A 19,044-nucleotide genomic window follows, 5' to 3' on the forward strand; every position below is an offset into this window, starting at 1 on the left:
TCTGTTGCAAAGCAAAATGTCCAAGTCAAACCCAAGGACTGAAAATGTGTTATTTTTAGTTGTGAAATATTAAATATTCCAGCTGAAATCCCGGCTCCTTTGAATACCACAGCAAATATCCCATTCACTTCAGCACTGCCAAGATTTTTACCATGGAGAACGGCCTGGAATTCTGTTTGTAAAGGTGAAGCAATAGAGTCTGAATCAAGTCTCACTGAAGCCCATGGACAGACTCCTATTCATAGCAGTGGAGTGGATCAGACTCTGTCTTGGCACAGTTAGGAACTGTACCCTCACAGATAGTGAAAGAATTGTTGTAAATGCCAGACAGAATTAGGAAGTACAAGAACACCCAGTACTTTATACGGCATTTTACAACAAGTTCAAAGCTCTAAACTGGACATAAAGTTAAACAAATTGCAATTAGATTAAGAATCAGTCATTTCAATGCATAAAAAACCTAAGGTAAGTTTTCCTGTAATACTTAAAGCAGGCAGGGCAGAATAACAATTTACTTAAATGTAAAAGTAAACCTGTAAGAGAGAGACAAAGACAGAAAACAGAATAATCTCAGAGAGAGGTGGGGAATAAAACCATAAATTAAAGCAGTATCTCTCACCTTCAGTGATGGTTCTACAATTTCAACTATGTTTTTGGCTTCTATATCCATTGTAATGAATCATGCTGTATTGAAAGGTAAAAAATGCTCATGTCTGGATTAGGAAAAAGACTCCTAATTGACACTGCTATCCATGAAGAATGTTTGCAACACAGAACCAAGTTTCCAACCTTGGTCTATTTATTTAATCTAAGAGATAGAAACAGCTATTAAGAATATTTCACAATGAGTGGCTTTGCTTGCAAGTGCTTCCCTGTGGCAAAGCAGACTCTGTCTGCTGTGCCATTCTGTGTTTCATGATATTGGTAGGGCTGCACTGAAACCTGCCCAAGCAAGTGGCCATGTGCTTGGAATTCATTTAATCCTCTTTATCCTGCTCTCCATAACAATTTCATTGCTTTGAAACAATGCATTATGGACAGCAATAGCTACAGAATGCAGCTGACACATGACAACAAGGAAAAGAAAGGAAAAAAAATGTGGAAAGAGGATGGATTGAAGAAAGGCAGAGGTGCAAAACACTGTGAGCACCAAGCCTATAGTTTATAACTTAGGAGGAAATAATATGATCCCTGTGAAGATCTAACATGTATGTGCAAAGAATACATCTTCTGGAACATGCTGTAAACAGCAAATAAACTCTTCCAGCTGGAATTAGTGTGTCAGTTAAAGACCACAGAGGGACCATAAACTTGAAGCAGCCCGCAGGATGGGAAAAGCAGAGATCCCAGTCACTGTGGCTGCACAAAACAGCAGATGATCCACATAGAGCACTCCGCAGACAGAGCAGTGAGAAGTGATCCCATCAGATGTGGAGACAGAGCAAAGATCTAGTACAAGAGAGTTTTTCAGGGCTGTGGTACAGGTGAGCATTAGTCTGTCATTCCTCACACCAGCCTCAGAACTATTCATAAAACCACAGAACACCTCAAGTTGGAGGAGACCCATAAGGACTGCTGAGTCCAGCTCCCTACTCCTTGCAGGGCTACCTTACACTAAACCATGGACTGAAAGGATTATACAGTTCTTGGACTCTGACACACTCAGCACCATGGCCACTTCTTTGGGGAACCTGTTCCACAGACTGACCACTCTCTAAATGAAGAGCCTTTTCCTGTTGTCCAACCTGAACTTCCCCTGGCACATTGCAACAGAAGAGGAGGCTGTAAGTATGATCACAAAATCATAGCAACATAGAAAGCCCTGACTTGAAAAGCACCCTAAAGACCATCTCGTTCCAACCCATCCTCAACAGGCAGAGAAATCTTCCACTATCCCAGGCTGCTCAGAGCCCCATCCAGCCTGGCCTAGGGCACTTCCAGTGATGGGACAGCCACAGCTTCTCTGGGTAACCTGTGCCAGGACATCACCTCCCTCACAGCAAAGAATTTCTGCCTAATATCCAATATAAGCCTCCTCTCTGTCAGTTTGAATCCATTCCTCCTTGTCCTGTCACTCCAGGCACTTGTCAATATTCTCTCTTCATCTTTCTTGTTGAGTACGTCAGGTACTGGAAGACCTCAAAAAAAATCAAGAGGTTTATTTTATTCTTTCACCCCTTTTCTGGCAGCCTGGTCTCCAGTTGCATAATCAGGAACATTATCTATTTTCCTATTGGACTAAAAGGAGATAGATGTTCCCCCTGTTAAGCTCATTCAGTGTTTGAGGTGTTGGATTTAGATACCTTCACCCATCCTTAGATGTATGACATGCATACAGAAGCAACAGCACCTACAAAACTTTCGGAAGCCTGGAGTGCACAGCAAAGTGTAGAATTCCTAGGCACACAGCTCAACATCCCCGAGCTGAGATATTCCAACAAATACCCAGCGCTATCATGAACCACGATACATTAAAAAACGACCCTCTTGCAGCAGAGCCCTGGCTACGGCAAGGAGCAACTTCATACCTTGATCCTCCATGCTGATTCCCTGAGGGAAGAAGGACACAAACCCAGTTTCCCATAAAGTGTGCTGTGCTCACACTGGTACCCAGAGTGAGGCAGCCAAGAATCCCATCTGAATAATCCACTGAAGGATAAAAACTGAAAAATGTACAACTCCATAAAAGGAATCTACCACGCTAACAAAGTCAACCAGAAAGGGCATAGGGGAAATTGAGACAGCTAAGAAGGAATCTGAAATGTACATGTTTGGAGAGGTTAAAAAAGGAAAGAAAAAGGATAAGCCAGTCTTCAATTAGATATAAATATTGAAAACATTTCCTTTTCCCAGTGGCAAAACAATTTTCAAGAAACATGTTTGTCTAACAATTTCAATTTTTTTTTTTTAAAAAAAGGCAAGAAGAAAAAGGTAAACTTAATTCGAAATGTAAGCAAAATCTTCAATTACAATTATTTGTAACTCCAACCTCTGGACCTGAAAGAGGGTCCAAATGCATTTTGTGTCTCTTTTTCAGAACACTGATATCCAGCGAAGGCAAGGAAGGATACTCTCTCAACCGCTAAGTGCACTTGGCAAAAACAAATGAAGACACATAAAATAAAACAAAAAACTCCTCCCTGTGCATAATGGACCAGGAAATGGTAAAGGAATAAGTTGTTTATTTGGGGGCCTACGTCTTTGGAGCAGCTGTTGTACTCACTGCTTGTATTTGAGACTAACCTCTACCATGGCAGTGGAGGATTGCACATGGGGCTCATCACTGCACTTCTGGGCTGGGGATTTCCAGGCATTCAGCAAAGCCCATCTGCCTCCAAGGTAAACGAGAGCTTTAGAATTTCATTCCATAACAGCAGAGAGAAAGCGTGAGTGCTTTTAAATCGCCAGCCCCTACTACAAAACAAGACCAGAAACAGCCTCTGATAACTGCTCTAAAAAACTTCAGGGGGAAAAAAACCTGTCTGGATAAAGCCACCCCAGGGACTGGTCCAGGGTTCTGACAATTTGTTTGCTGAAATGGATGCCTAATCTGTCTTTAACAGCTCTGGGAGGACATTTCTGCAGACCTTCCAGACTTCTAGCACTATCTACAGTGGGATCTTATTATCAGACATGGCTGGGAGGCATGAAAATGACAAAAAAAAAAAAAAAAAAAAAAGACATGCAACAGAAAGAAAAAAAACTTGAGCTATGCAGGCTCTCCCCCACATGTAGCCATGACATATTTAGATTCGAAATAGGAAAAATTACTGGCTACATGGACATAAGGACTGAGCAGCTGCTGAGCAACCAATGATAATCCTGGGAAAAAATATTTACCTGAAGGATGCTGATTTGAAATTGTAATGCCCAACTTTGCTGTTTTTACATATAGAGAAGGGAAAAGGTAAGAGGAGGACAGTGCTTTACATCAGCCACTCACCATACAAAATTTTATTCTTAGGTCAAAACCAAAAGGAAATGAGGATGGGTTTCAGCATTGATACCCAGGACGAATCTAGTTTTTTTAATAATTCTTATTTTCAAAACATACTTTTGGCATAACTGATGAGGGCTGAATGTCTTTTATTTAATTAGAGGTAAGAAAGCAAATCCTAGGGCGATTTATCAAGAACAGTCACAGTGGATTTAGCTTTGCTGGCATGGAGGTCAGTGGGGATTTCAACCCTGACTGCAGATACAGCGGAAGTCAAGTACTGGCAAGGAGTTTGGAATGGTACAAGAAATACTTTTAAGGGCACCCACGCTCTTCCATAAGCAGCTCTGCAGGGCTAACACCAAAATCTGGTGCTACTCTGTCTGTATTTCTGTAGCACGGCCCAGCTCTGAGTAAATAATACTAAACAATAATTCTTAGTTAAGAATTCATTATACAGAAGGTTCCAAATAACAAAGGAAGGAGGAATAAGTGTCTCAAACCTAGCCATTTACAGTTGTGCAGTGTTAAAAATCACACCTAGTAAAGCTGCATGCATTAAGGCAAATAATAATAATAATCTGAATTAAACTAAATAAAACTTGTCAGAATGGAAAGAAAACAAATCCAAAGCCTTGACATCAACATAAAACCAGAATTCTGCCCATTCCCTTCGTAATGGCTTTTCTGTTGTGCTTTGTTCTGACCTTTTATTACTTTCCCAACACTGCAGAATATTGCTTTTCAAAACTCTTCATGTCTTTGCTACCCCTGCCATTATTTCCACTCCTATTGTTGAGAGCTCTTAGTCACTTTTGTTCCAAGGTGCACAGCAGCATTGTACCTTAAAAAAGAACCAAGAATATATGTACTTTTAGAGGAGTGGAAAAAAAAATTCAAGTGCTTTCCACTCTTTCTTCCAAAGGCCAAAGCCAAATTTTGTTATAGAATTAAATAATAAAGTAACTAAATGAATAAATAATAGTTTAATAAATATACTGGGAGACTGAAAAGCATGAAATCAATTTCCTGCTGGTAAGGAGGGAAAAAAGACACTTTTATATGACTTGACTGGACTCAAATAGACATTGTCCCGATCCTGTGATTGTTCCATGCTCAGAACATCTATTGAATTCAGTGTGAGCTCCAAAACCAGATCAATTAGAGGATCAGAGTTGTTTGGGAAAGGCCTGCCCATCACTTTGAGAAAACAAACCAGACAGACATTGAAAAAGAATGTAAGCCCATAACTAGCCTACAAGATTAAACAAATGGGGCTGTGCAAATCCCACAGCCCATAAAGCAGCACACACCATCCTAATGAAGCCACTTAAAACCAGGTCCTGCTTACAGATGAGAAGGGCTTTGTCACTTAACTTCTGTGTATGAACCAAAATGAGTAAGACCAGGCTCCAGGAGGAAAAGTTAAAGTGCTGACACTGCGTTAGAGACACTAACTTAATTTGCACTCTATGTTTAAATCCTACTTGAAGAGCGCACAGCCCAGCAGCTTTTTGCACCACCAGAAGAACTGACGGGACAATTCTGTCCTTAAGCAGCAGCAAAACTCTGGCTCCAGTTCAGAGCAACTGAGACACAAACAAAGTCTGCTTCCAGGCCTGCAGCTGGATCCTAGGGGACAAACCCCTGTGCTGCTCTGGAGCCCTGCTGATTTTTCACCATGCAAAACCAGAGACGTAACTTCAAAATCTAGACCTTCAATTCTTAGCAAATACTGTAAGAGATCATTTAAAACAGAGAACATAGAGGTAAACTTAAAAAAAATTAGTTCAGTTTATTTTTTGTCCTGTTGTTTACAAATGACAACTAACTGCACAATCACTATTACCCCTTATCAGTGTTTCTCTGCACCACAGTTTTTTGGATCAGTTTTTCATGGCAGGAGAATGCTAAAAAGTCTCACCTCAGTTTTATTAAGGTCTCAGAGGAACAGCACTCATACCTGAGCACACTTGAGCACAACAGCGAGCAGCCTGGTGTGGGATATTCAGTCTTTAGCCCATTTTAATGGGCTCTGACTCAAGAAGTCAAGTTCTCTGTTTGCTTTATAATGACAGCTGGTTCTGCAAACATAAGTCTAATAATAAAAGATAACAATGGCATTTAGTATACTGGGCTTTTTTTTTTTTAATGGCAGCACACGTCATCAAGTAGTTCAAAGCTATTTCAACTTCAAGTAGGAAATTCTCACCATGAAGAGTATCAGCAGTTCAGCTACACTCAATTCTCACAACCATATAAAGCAGATTTCAGAACTTCAGGGGGCTGTACAAAAAGTCATACACAGTCAGAAAAAAAAGCCCATGCATTCCCTTCTCTGGCAATAATTGGGAACATATACCCAGGGAAAGAACACAGAAGAGAGTCAGTGTTTCTTCCTTGGGTGTATCTTCCTTGCAACCTATAGTGCACAGACTTCTCTTAGGTACTCTAAGACAGCCTCAAGGCTCTGTCTACATCGTTGTATTCAACATCCCTGATGGACTCTCCATTCATCCACTTCTGTTTGCGAACACAGTTAATCTTTAGACCATCCTTAAAAACTTGTGACAAAGTTTCACATTGTGTAAAAAAGATACCAGTCTGTTCTTGGCCCCAAAGTGGATCAAACTACAACTGTACATTCGAGACAGGATAAAGCCCCACAGTGAGGTTCACCCAAAGTCTTTTCTCATGTATCCATGCAAAGCAGGCATTCACAGCTCCTGCTGGGCAGCTCCAGACACCACCACTAGCCATGGATTTGGTATATTCCCAGTGTACCACCAAGCTGCAACAACAGCAGAGGTGCAGCATTCTTGAAGTCAGGATGGCTTTCTTCCCCGAGAAGGAAATTCTACAAGTAGAACCCATGTTTTTCATTCATCTGACTGCTAAACTCCCTCCTTCAGCTACTTTAAACATTGCAGTTGGAGAAAAAAAACAAACACCCCCAAATCAAGATAAGTACTTAAAAAATATGCTGCAGTTCTGCAATTGCTTCTGTAGGGTCACAGAAAAACAGGTTCTGAGCAACCGCAGCTGATGCTTATGTGTCACTAAAAGACCTCACTAAGCAGTCTTTTGCAGGCAGATCAGCCCCTTGCTCCGGCTCCTCACACAGCCGCCAAGCCCTGGGAAGGATGTGTGACTGCTCTGTACTGTGACATCCCATCCTGGAACCTCTTCGGAGTGGTTACACTTTGGAGGTGATCACAACCTTTAAAGTGATCACTCAGGTCCAGTCTCCATCTCTTAATTCCAGGACCAATTCTAAAACAGACTGGTAGTTAGCAAAATATGTTATGGCTTTGTAGAAATCTTAACACTTCCCAGTAAAATCTCGGCCCCTTGAGCAAGTCCAAGCCTATTCAGAACCCCTTGCTTTTCCCAGCTCCTATTCACAGGCACTTTGAAGGAGTCCACAATCATTCCCCATTTGTTAAAAGGCTGGAAAAAGGACTCCTGTACTATGATTGTACCTCGCTGAAATAAAAGAATTGGCAGGACTTCCCATCAAATCCTGTGTGGACTGAGCCCTGTGTTTTAGAAACAAATGTTAGCCGGTGGTGCTAATTCCAATTATTCTGTCTTAAAATGGACAAATTGGAAAGAAACTCTTTCCTCTCATTCCCATACTTGGCAGCGTGGGTAAGTTTACATGACATCCTGAAAAAAAATGCAGTTCACAGAGGACATTAATGCAAAATTGCAGAGATCATTTGCTCGTATTTACTTCTCTTCTTAACACCAGACACACAGTTAAATGTCATACAAGGCATTTAAAATTAAAACACTTTTTCGAGAACTATTAAAAAAGGCCCAGAAACCCTGTAACATGTAATTAAATTGAGAAAGTAGCTCAAAGAGCTTGGCAGGGCTCACAGAGATTAATGAATGTGTGGATGAAAATAATCCATATCTGCCTTCAAAATAAAGTCAGACCACCCATTTCAGCTGTGGACACCACAAAGATGCTCCAGATGAGCCCAGTGCTGCTCCCCACCATCAACAGAGCACTGTGAGAACAGCTACAGGAACCCTTGGTACTTGAGCCCTTGCATCCCTTACAGGGCTTTTAAAGCAGGATAACAGAGGATTGACTGAAATGTTTGGGATTCACCAGTGTATTTTCACCAAAATACTTATTTCCAGAAGAGGTACAATCTTAGGAAATGTCCACAGGTATTCACAGATATCTGTGAAGATATTACAGACACATAACACAGGAGAGACAACAGCAGATCACCTGAACCAGCTCTGTAACTCTTGAAAACAAAGTGACATTCATCAAAAAGTAAAATCCAACGACTTATTACTTAAATATGCATTTCCAGTGCAAAAGGAGAAAAGCAAATTTCCATCAAAAAACACATTTGTGGTTTCATTTCTCTGAGTTTGTCTCCACCCTGATGAGTGGATGAGAAACCCAAGCAAACTGAGCCTAGAGTTAATCAAAATGCAGTGGAACGGCAATACAGACAAACATCACTGGAGTTCCTCTCACTTCTCTCATTCAGCACCAAAGATAGGATTGAGTGCAGATGAGAAAAGAGGGAAAAAACAACCCCCCTGACTATTTAAAGCCTTAATTTCCAGTACAGCAACTTCCAGAGAAGTACTCCTGAGGATGATTTATATCACCACCAGCAAGAGGGAAGATAAAAAAAGTGGGAAGAAACAAATGGAAGCAGAATTATCAGATGTAAAAATCTGACATGCAACTGAGTCATATCTATTGGTAATCAAATACTCTAGAATTTGAAATTATTAATATTTATTGCTCGCATTGCTGAAGGGGAGGGAAAAATAAAAATAGTAAAAATAATATCTTATGGTATTAGCTCAGATCAATAGCTGCATACCAGCAGGCTAGACTGCAGCTGAAAGATCAGAACGAGGAAAACTGAAGGTACATGAAGCACAAGAAAGAGACACCACAAGAGAGGCTTGGACTAGTGAAGTGAGGAGGTTGATAAAACAAAATCGGTGTGATAGAAATTCATACACAATTTCAGCAGTGGTCCAGGGAAGCTTTTCCAGCCCTGACAGAAGCAAAATTCAAGTTTCTTAAAAAATCTGATCCTTCACTACTCTCTTCAGAGAGATGCTACAAAATTGAAGTTATCTATCATCACCTCTAAGTAAATGAGGTAGGATGTTTAGAAAACACACCTGATCTCAGGCTGCTTTTATAGCTACAAGTGCTTTCCTTTGATTTGCCTCACAAACTGGGCCCATGTTGAGCTCACCTGAACACAGTGGTATCCCCTGTCAAAGAAGAGGTGGGTTTGGAAGAGCAGGAGTCCAGTCTGGCTAAAAAACTGAGCACCCCTCTTCTGCACAGGCTTCTCCCCTGCCCATCTCCAGCCTGCTCGCCTTATTCCACCTCCACGGAGCTCCGCACGAGGCACAGGGCTCAAGTCCTCCCAGGACTACAGAGATGAGAGACAAAGCATCTCTGAGAAGGCTACAACTCCTGCAGGCCCCTTGGTTTTATCAGCCAAGGGCTATCCCCTTCATTTGCTCTGACTTGAGTCCCACAGGTGCTGTTTGTGCCCAACCCCTCTGCTCCTGTGACCAACGCAGCCAGCACCGGGCATGCCCTGGCACATCCCAGAGACACAAGGACAAGGCTACAACTTCAAAATATTTAATTCTGAGGCAGGCATCACATTCAAGTTCCTTTGAGTGCAGGTCAGATTATTGTTCCCCAGTAAAGAAACACAAGGACTTGGGTACAGGTTTCCACCCTTCAAACCTTTTGGCCATTTATCATCCAGCTCAATCCCACCAACAGGGGCACATGCCAAACACAGCATTTTCCTGTACGAGCAAAAGGAGGATGGGCCTTTGAAAGGAGACATTAGATTATTAGACTTCAAAAAAAAAAATTCATTGCTTTTTTCCACTCATGACTTATTAAAAAATAACTTCAGTTGTCCACATCCTTCCAAAGTACCGTATCATGAAATATTCCGCATGATGCAAAGAAAAGGTGAACAAGGTTCAGAAAGATATGTAAGACCATAACCCCAAGAGCTGTCCCGTGGTTTCAGAGGTGATCCTGAAAGTCACATACTGAAAGCTGGGTGTCTTGATAGTGTCAAAAACCCAGTGCAACCTGGTACATGGAAACATACCCTGCACTATACTGAAACCATATGTGGTCAACAATCATTTGGAACTACTAAACTCCAGTGAAATATAATATGCACTCTAAGTGTTTCGAAGTATTTCATCCTGTTTCAAAAATAAATTATTTTTTGCTCTCCCTTGTTTAGTAACAATCATTGCTTTTGCCAGATATGTCAGACCAGAAAAACAGACTATTCGCCAAATTTGAGTTTGAATGGTAAACTTACTGACTTGAAAAATTTCAAAACAGCCTGAGCTGCAGCAACATGCCTCATATCTCTGCTTCGATTTTTCTGGTACCTTTTAAGTGATACAACTTTTTTTTTTAAATAAGGCTCATTAAATCATTGTGAAATACAATTACATAGTACCAAAAAGCTCTTTACCTGCCATAAGGCATCTGCAATGGTGTTGAATTTATTTTATTGTCAGCTTACTATAAAAAGATATTAACCTTTAGCTGATCTGTGCTCACATTTGATTGCTGTCCCCTGTGGTACATCACACAGGGCCAGGGTTTCACTGTGCACAGCTTTACTTTCCAAGCAAGGACTCCACCTTAGCTCCTGCACTGCTTCCAGTGGAATGGATGGGTGAAACTCTATTAGTCTCAGAAATCAACAGCCAACACAGAGCAATGTGGGGCTCATCACTTTAAGGCTTTAATGCCAAGATGTTTAGTGTCTGATTTTTATTTTTTTTTTCTTCCCCTGTTCTAATTGGGCATTTTGGTTTAAATCCTACTTTCTGACTGATGACTTTTTCGATTAATGCAACTCATTTTCAGCTTGGTATTTTGCCTAGTTCCTTTCAAATTGAAGCAATTACAGAAAAAAATTAAGTGCTCCAATAATTTTAAACCTCTCCACACTCTGCAATATTATCAGTGTACTTCACTTTTTTTTTAAAGGTGTAAGCTCTTCAGGGGTGCTTACTATTCAAGCACACAGAGTCTATGAACTGATTAAACATTATCAGATAATTTAAAATCTTTACAAGAGCTTTGGCTTTCCAACACTGAAAGCAAACGCTGTGCTAAACTTGGAAGATGCTAGGACATGGTATGCTCCAAGCAGAAGAAATTCCAAAATTCCTTTCGAACAAAGACAATCTCAGGCTTTATAAATGCAACAACAACAAAAAATGCCTCCTCATGAATGAGGGGTGAACTTTTTTTCTTCTCAGATCACGAGCCAGAGGGGTTCAGACAGCTGCATGCAAAGCCCCCTTGACTTTCGCTCTTCTGTAGAAGTTTCCATGAAGGTTTTCCTCTTGCAAAACAACTTGCACAACTGGGCATTTAACAAACATGCCTCACTTTGAGGAAAAACCCACCACAGGTAGACAAAAAGACTCACCTGAAGGGCTGCTGAGGTGTGAATGACTGCTGCCACTGCAGTACAGCAGACACTTCTTGTGTCAGGAGTTCATAGGCATAATTTTAAATGAGCTCTGGAGCAGGAAGTTATCTTATCTTGCACACTTAAAGGCTGTCTTAAAGAGTCCACTTCTACAAATCTGCAGCACTTAATCATAATTTCAGTGCTCTTTTCATGCAAGGTTTTCAGAGTAGATATAAAGATGATACACCTACACACAGAAAACTTATTTCTTTATACTAAAAATCAATACTGAGGTAAAGAGAGGGGTTTTTTTTCCTTGGCTAGTGTTGTTAAAATACTGTAATACAAAGAAATATACAAAACAGATACATGAAACCAACGTTTTTCAGTGCAAGACTTGGCTTCTTCTTATATGCTACACAGCATAAGTTCAAAAAATACTGTATTATATATGATAGTACATGACTACTGAAAAGCAGGCTTATTGCATCCTCTAACCTGGCAACACTAAGACTCTCTCTCACACAATCCTTAAACCACTCAATTAAAAACAGAAACATATCTACAGCAGGACACACTCCTGCCAGAGTCAAATATCTATTACTCATTCCTTAAAGAGAGGCAAAAAAGCAACAGTGGTCAACTCCTTTTATTTTTTTCATTCTTGTTAAATACCGAAAGAGCAGTTTGTAGGATCAAGGGTAACTTGGGTTGCCTAACAAATGCCATTACATTCCACAGAGATTTCTCCTGATTGCCCTAAAAAGCATTCCCCTAGAGATGCAGCAGAGGCTGATCAGCCTAATCACTTTTTTGTCCCACGTACCATGAGGACACCACTGTATTGCAGCAAATGAAAATACATGCTGTAAGGGAGGAACTTCTGACCTCACCCCCAAACACTTGGCGAATACAAATCCTCCAAATTTAAATCCACCACCTAATTGCCTAATCCAAAAATCAGCAATTCAGCTGTTAAACAAATTCTTTTTACCACACAGCTCAATAAATACTTAATGAACAACCTGCGACGGTGAAAGAAAAAGGGATGGCAAGAGAGGAAGGGAGAGATTACAAATCAGCATTTGCAGCGGCATATTTTGCCTGTTCTACCTGTATCCATTTTCAAACCTGTCTTCCCTTTCTTTGCTCTTTGGAGTCATTTTTCAACCTTGACCTTAGCAGAGTGAAGAGATTAGCTCCAGTGCTACAACAAGCAAGTCCCGGCTCTGAGCAGCCCTTACACACACACACGTATCGGCCATCCACGTTCGTAGATGTCAGACACGGATCAAGGGAGAGTAGACATCACACTGCAAAGGTCTCACCATGGATCAGCCTGTCAGATTGCTGCAAGAAAATATGTATTCTCCATACATCCTGAGCCAAGAGCACGGGAGCGGTGTCAGACTTCAGCCAGGCAACACACACCGGAATCCAAAGGGCTGAACTCTTCTCACTCACAGCAAATCATGAACTCAGCTGCAGAACTGCTCTGGGGTTTCTTGTTTGAGACAGGGTGGACACTCCTGATGTCCTCTGGGAATGAAAGGTGCTCAAAGTAATAGCGTGACACTGAAAGCTACTCTGACCTGTAACATGAAGTGACAGCACTCATGAGCCCCCCAGAGCCTCTCTCACAGTTTGGGGGTTTCATAATCACAGTTTTCTCCTTCTTGATCTCTGTAACACCCACAAAAATATCAGGGAAAACAATGAAAATGACCGCACACTAGGGACAGGGCTATATAAAAAGCATTTAGCATCAGCCTCATTCTGCTCCCATTGACGTCAGTTATAAAATTCCCTTTGCCTTCCAGGAAGCCAAGAGATGCCACTGTAGATCGCTTTTGAGAACAGCAATCCAGGAGCAGTCAAATGCAAAAAGATAGCCGACTGATGGATTTTTCTTTCCCCTCCTGTTGCTTCTAATTATAGCTTTATTTAACTGTACCCCATCATCTATATTCTCCTTCAGGGAGGGGGTCCCCAGGACCAAATGGAGAGGTCAAGGCCCTTTGCAAGTCTGCTAAAATTGATGCTGTCTCTCCAACCCAGCTTTCTCATTTCTCATGGAAGAGTGAATGCATGCACACGATTTATTTAGCTCATTTCGTATTTTACTCTTGTATTGACGTGCCCTGATTGTCCACACTGAATGAAAAACCATCTCATTCTCTCCCTGTTCCTTTCTGGAACAAACTGTGAGGACACTCCAAGCCGAAGCAGTCTGACAGGACAGTTATCCCAGCACTCATCCTGCATAAAGAATACCTGGAATGCCAAATTCGGCTCATTCAACCTTTCTGGCAGACCTCTCATCCTCTAACACCCATAAACCTACAACTCAGGACATGAAACACATCTCAATGGCATTTTGTAGAAAAATCACCCCCAACCCCACTCTGCCGTGCTATCTGCCCAGTAGCTCAGGTGCTTTGAATTGCCAAAATCCAAAATGTGTCACAAAACCATCACAAGAAAAATACAGACCCAGGCTTTGCAGTATGGACAGGACCCAAAGCATAATGGACCTAGGCCAAGTCAGGAAGGCAGAGAGCTTTACAAATGAAGCTGTTTCACAGTATTTTTACCAGCCATCACATCCTCTTGATGAGCCCTCAGCTACATCAAACAAACGGCAGCTCTAAGACACCAACAGCGTGAAAACGTAATGACATACACACTCTTAACCCATGGAATAGCATCTCAAAAAAAAAAAAAAGGAAGGAATTGGTGGGTGAGAGGGAAGTTATATTTTAAAATGACAGACTTGTGCCCTGACTGTATCCAGTTATGAAGAGGAGATACAGGTGACAAAGAAACAAGTACAAGAACGTCAAACAGGAATGGGGTAGAGGAAATCAAGCCTGAAGTCTGGCTCTCCACAAGCTCAGAGCTCTGCAGCACTTGAGTCCAGCCAGGACCACAGAAGTGCTCTATAATAAAAGGGAGAAGACTAGCACATGCTAGTGTCAATAGATGCTTCAGTAAATAAACAAGCCAAATCCCAGGGGTCAGCGAATCCATAGGTAATATTCACATGAATTTACTTTCATTGGTTAAAGCACACACCTGCTTTTGCAAGACTGAGACGCTTCTTTCCCTCCAGTAACACAAGCACCCAAGGGCATGCCTGATTTTGGAAGCTTTTTTGAGTGTAATTAACAGCAGACATTAAGAACTAGCATCTAAGTCAGCTCTTAATGAAGATTTTTTAATTTACTTTCATAAAGCTCACCCAGACAATACAAAGGTTTCTTCCTTAGCCGATGTGTATGCACCAACAGGAAGAAGCACAGACGTAGAATTCTCCATAAGGAGAGATCCTGCTGAAGCTGACAGCAGTGTGAAACCACACAGGCAGGACTGCCACTACTGTCATGTTCTAATCTCTGTAATTAGCCAGCTGATCAGAGCATCCTTCACACTGCCCTGCAGTTTGTCAGGGCTTCTCTCTCATGCCCACCATAAAAATATGGGCAGGAAAACCCAGGAGTAACTTTTACCCAGATCACATCTTTTCCCATACTGACAGCTCAAACTTGTTCTTACTCCTCTCTAGATTACTGAGCTCCAAAACTAACTCCAAGGGCTGAAAAAAATCTTCATAGTAAGTATTTTTGGAATAGAATTCCCTTCTTCTCTTTCGCACTCTTCCTTTCCCTTGAAAACAGGTAGAAGAATGCTCGGAGAAATCACACATTATTTACATGCAGTATTATTTTATGGAGATTTTCAAGGTGTTAATTGAAAGTTTTAATGAATGTTAATCATCTGTCATTTTCATTGGCAATCTCCTCTCTGCCATATGCTTAACTTTTACACCTGTACAGATTCTGCAATCAGTTCTTTTAAATTGTTTTACTTTTTCAGTTTAGTATTAGCATTAATATTTAGGAAACAAGCCAGCTGCAACCAAGACTGCCATTGTCTGCAGCTTATTTACTATGTATAATGCCCAGTCCTAAGTGGAACAGATTAATACACTGTAGTGGCACTAGTTTTGAAATATTTGTATTAATCAGTGCTTAAAGGAGGTGCTGGACTGACAGCAGTGAAGATCAAAATACTACAAGGCAGGGCAAGTGCAGCACTCACAACATCTGCTTAAGCCTCCCTGTACATTGTCCCTTGCTTTTTCACCCCACATCAACAGGCAATTGATGAAAACTCCAACAGCCATGTCTCAGTTCTGCTCTTTTTAAGTAACATGGAGATTTGTTTCTGAAGAGATTGGGCCGAGGAAGCACAAGCATGCAAGTTATGAGTTCTATTTTTGACTGCCTGCAAATATTCTGTGTGAACCAAGTCACCCTCAGCACACATGGCACACATTGAAAATGGACATACCTACCAGGCTCTTCAGCTTTTACCCTTTTCAACAGGGCTGTCATCCCCTCTCCTCAGTGAAGAACTCTGATCTTCAAAACAGGACTTTTCTCTTGTACATTTTAATCAGCAGTAACGTAACAATAATATTTATCCTTGGGTTTTAGCATTAAAATAACAAAGAGATGAATGAATGTAGCTTTAAACTCTTCTTTGCTTTTTCATCCATCACTACAAAATGGTCTGAGAGCTGAAACAAATCAGTAAGATCAGAGCAGTGCCACTGCTGCAAAACTGGCAAAAGTGAGAAGTCGGTGAATAGCAAGTTTAGGTCTTTAAATTCAGGAATAAATAACAGGCTACTGTAAATCTTGCCAATTGTCTGAGAATGAGATGCAAGAAAGCCTGGCAAGGACTGCAAGCCCCAACACGACTTTAAGCTTTACTAGCAAGCACCAGAAAAAGGGGTGGAGGCATTTTGGTGCAATTCCTAGGAGAAATTTGTATGCAAACAGAAAATGTTACAGAAAAACAGCAGAGAAAACTGTTTCAGAACAGACTCGCATCAGGGACCTGAAGATTTTAAGCAATAAAACCCAGAATATTGACCTCCACTGGGAAGTGGAAAGTCCTGCTGGCTGAGCATGCCTGGTTTCTGCAGGTCTAGGGAGGAAGGAAACAGGGAAGCAGGAGAGAAGTTCCCTGCCCTGCCGATGATACAAGCAAAGACCAATGAAAGGAGAAGATTTAGAGAGGAATACTCCTTTGGAAGGCACAGCTCTTCAGAGTCTGTCAAAGTGTCTGAGCAATTCACAGTACAGAAATACGTGCTAATTTCTACCTCTTCTTCAATTAAATTTTGGGGAATTCAAATAAAATGTTGAGAAAATTATTCTTCAGGTAAAGTTATCTAAGCAAAATGAACAGAAGTGTTGCCTTCATTAAATGCAGTTCATCATTCTCAGTATCCCTCTGTTCCCAAATCTACTCTACGGAGAACAGGGATATGAGAGACACTGCCTTTTTTTTTTTTTTTTTTACTTGGTATATCATGCACCACAAGGTGAAAGATCATCTTTGTGGGAAGAACGCATAACCTGAGAGTCTTTCTGGCCCCTTTTAATGGTGTGCTCCAGGAAGTTCCAGGGCTGCAAACACCCATGAACTTTTTCTATTGTCTTGGAATACCTTAAAGTCTCAATGCTTGTGATCATATGAAAATCTCAGTTTCCTTTTTTAAAGTGCTGAAGGTTACTGTTGAGAGCCGAAGAGCCTTAACTATAAAGACAGACAGCTAGGTCTAATAAAAGGGAAATCAGAATCTATTACTTTTAAAACCCCACAATGCATAACAGTTCTGACTTTCTGGCACTAGGGATGGACAGAAACACCACGCAGGTGATTTTGGACAAAAGACAGAAAGAACACCAAGAGAACAAAGTGTGTACAACAATCTCAGCTAACCGCAAAGTCCGGAATTCCTGTGATGAACTGAATCAGAGGTAAAATCCTATAACCTCTCCAAGTGTGAAATAAAATAAGAATACAGTAGGTAACCCAGTGAAACACTTTAAAATCTACCCACCACTGCTTCTACAGTATAATTATTAATAGTGGCAACCCAGTAGCTGAGAAGCCTTGAATTGAAACCTGGTGTAGAGGTGCCCTATTAGGCCAGATACTACCATGGAGGTACAGAAATTAGTTGTCTTACCATCCCTTGTGAGGCCAGCTAACCTACAACACTCATTTTCTATGCACCCCAGTGCCTATTTATACAGCTGCTCATTGAGGAAAAACTGTTTAAAATCATTTAGAAAGATAAAGATACCTATTTCAAGTATTAAATAAAGGTGTTAAAAATTCCTAGGAATTCTGCTGAACAGTAGGAAGCAGGTTCTTTATTTTCTACATCATAAGCCCAATAACACTAACAAAACCCCTGCTCTTTGCACTACTACAAATTTTACAATATGAATTTAGATTGCTGAAAAAAAAGGAAAAACAGATGGAGCAGAACTGCCAAATGCTCTGGAAATCCCAGGGTTGTACATGCAGCACTGGGGCCTGAACTGGGATGGACTAAAGGGCACTTTCCACAAGCAGCTTCCAGAGCATCAAAAGTGGAAATGAATTTACATTTGCTCAAATGTAAATGATATTCATGAGAATAAAAGGAACTCTCAGAAGTTAGGCTTATATATAGCATATTCATGAATCTGAAAGGGGTATTTAGATGTCTTGATTTTTTGAGCTTTGTTTATATTCCTGTTCTGTTGATTTGTAATGGCAAAAATATGCTCTCACTGGTCCCAAATGTCAATGTCCAACCAGTGAGATGGACAAGAGCACATCATAACCATGTGGCAGAAACCAAGCTAATAATCCCTGATGCACAGTTTAATTTGAGGTTTATGCCAGAGCTTTTAGGGTGCAGCAAGGAGGAGAGGACATGTTGCAGCAGCCCTCTTATTAGAGGGTAGAAATGAGCTGAAACACAGACTTCTTGTTTATCACACCATAAAAAGGGTCCTGGTTTATTCCTCTTTACAGCTCAAGCCATACTGGCTCCACCCATTCACTGACTCTGGCTGCAGGGATTGGTGTGCAGACTGTGACTGCAGGCTTTTACCCAGCTAGACTGTGAATGGAGGTTCCAACAGCAGGCTATAACTGCACACCCAGACTGACCTCACAGCAGTGATTCTCTCTCCTCAGTAGCCTTCTTCTTCATGGAGCCTTCTTCTTCATGGAGCCTTCTTCTTCATGGAGCCTTCCTCCTCAAGGCTCCTGTCTCTCCTTCATGATTTCCCCCTCACCACCTAACCCACTCCCTTTAATCACACTTATCTTTATTGGATACAGCTGTGACTCATTAGGGGGCGAGGCTGTATTGGGTAATTTACACAGCTGACACTTACCAGGAGTGAGGTCTCCTGTATTCCCTTCTCCTACAAGGGTATAGCAGAGAAGCGCCAGAGCTGCAATGAGCTGGGGAGGAGAGGGAACATGGGAGGGGCAAGGAAGGAAAGGCTCAAGATTCAAGGAAGATAACAAGAAAAACTTCCAGCACAGACCTGAGGAAAAGCCTGGATCTCAGCCTCATGTCTTCTGTCTTTCAGTCTTGTCCCATGTGTGCAGCAGCCAAGATGGAAAGGTAGCTTTGCTCCACAGGACATGAAATCACCTGGCAATGCAACATTTGCTCCCGGAGATTATATTCCCTCTGCAATGATTACTCTTACTTCACATTATTACACTCAACACACGCTATTACTACACTACACAGAGTAC

The 19,044-nt window shown here is 41.3% G+C and overlaps 1 long non-coding RNA gene across 3 annotated transcripts in view; it reads right to left on the reverse strand.

Moving 5' to 3' along the window:
• LOC120751860 (uncharacterized) overlaps window positions 1-18,552 on the reverse strand; it is a 59,556-nt gene extending 41,004 nt beyond the window's left edge. For all 3 annotated transcript variants that reach the window (XR_005700545.1, XR_005700546.1, XR_005700544.1), the window contains exon 1: window positions 18,442-18,552. This is a non-coding gene — a long non-coding RNA (uncharacterized LOC120751860). The remainder of the gene's footprint in view (window positions 1-18,441) is intronic.
• Between the last annotated feature and the right edge of the window lie 492 nt (window positions 18,553-19,044).

Source organism: Hirundo rustica, chromosome 4 (genome assembly GCF_015227805.2).
Source record: "Hirundo rustica isolate bHirRus1 chromosome 4, bHirRus1.pri.v3, whole genome shotgun sequence".
Lineage (NCBI taxonomy): Eukaryota > Metazoa > Chordata > Aves > Passeriformes > Hirundinidae > Hirundo > Hirundo rustica.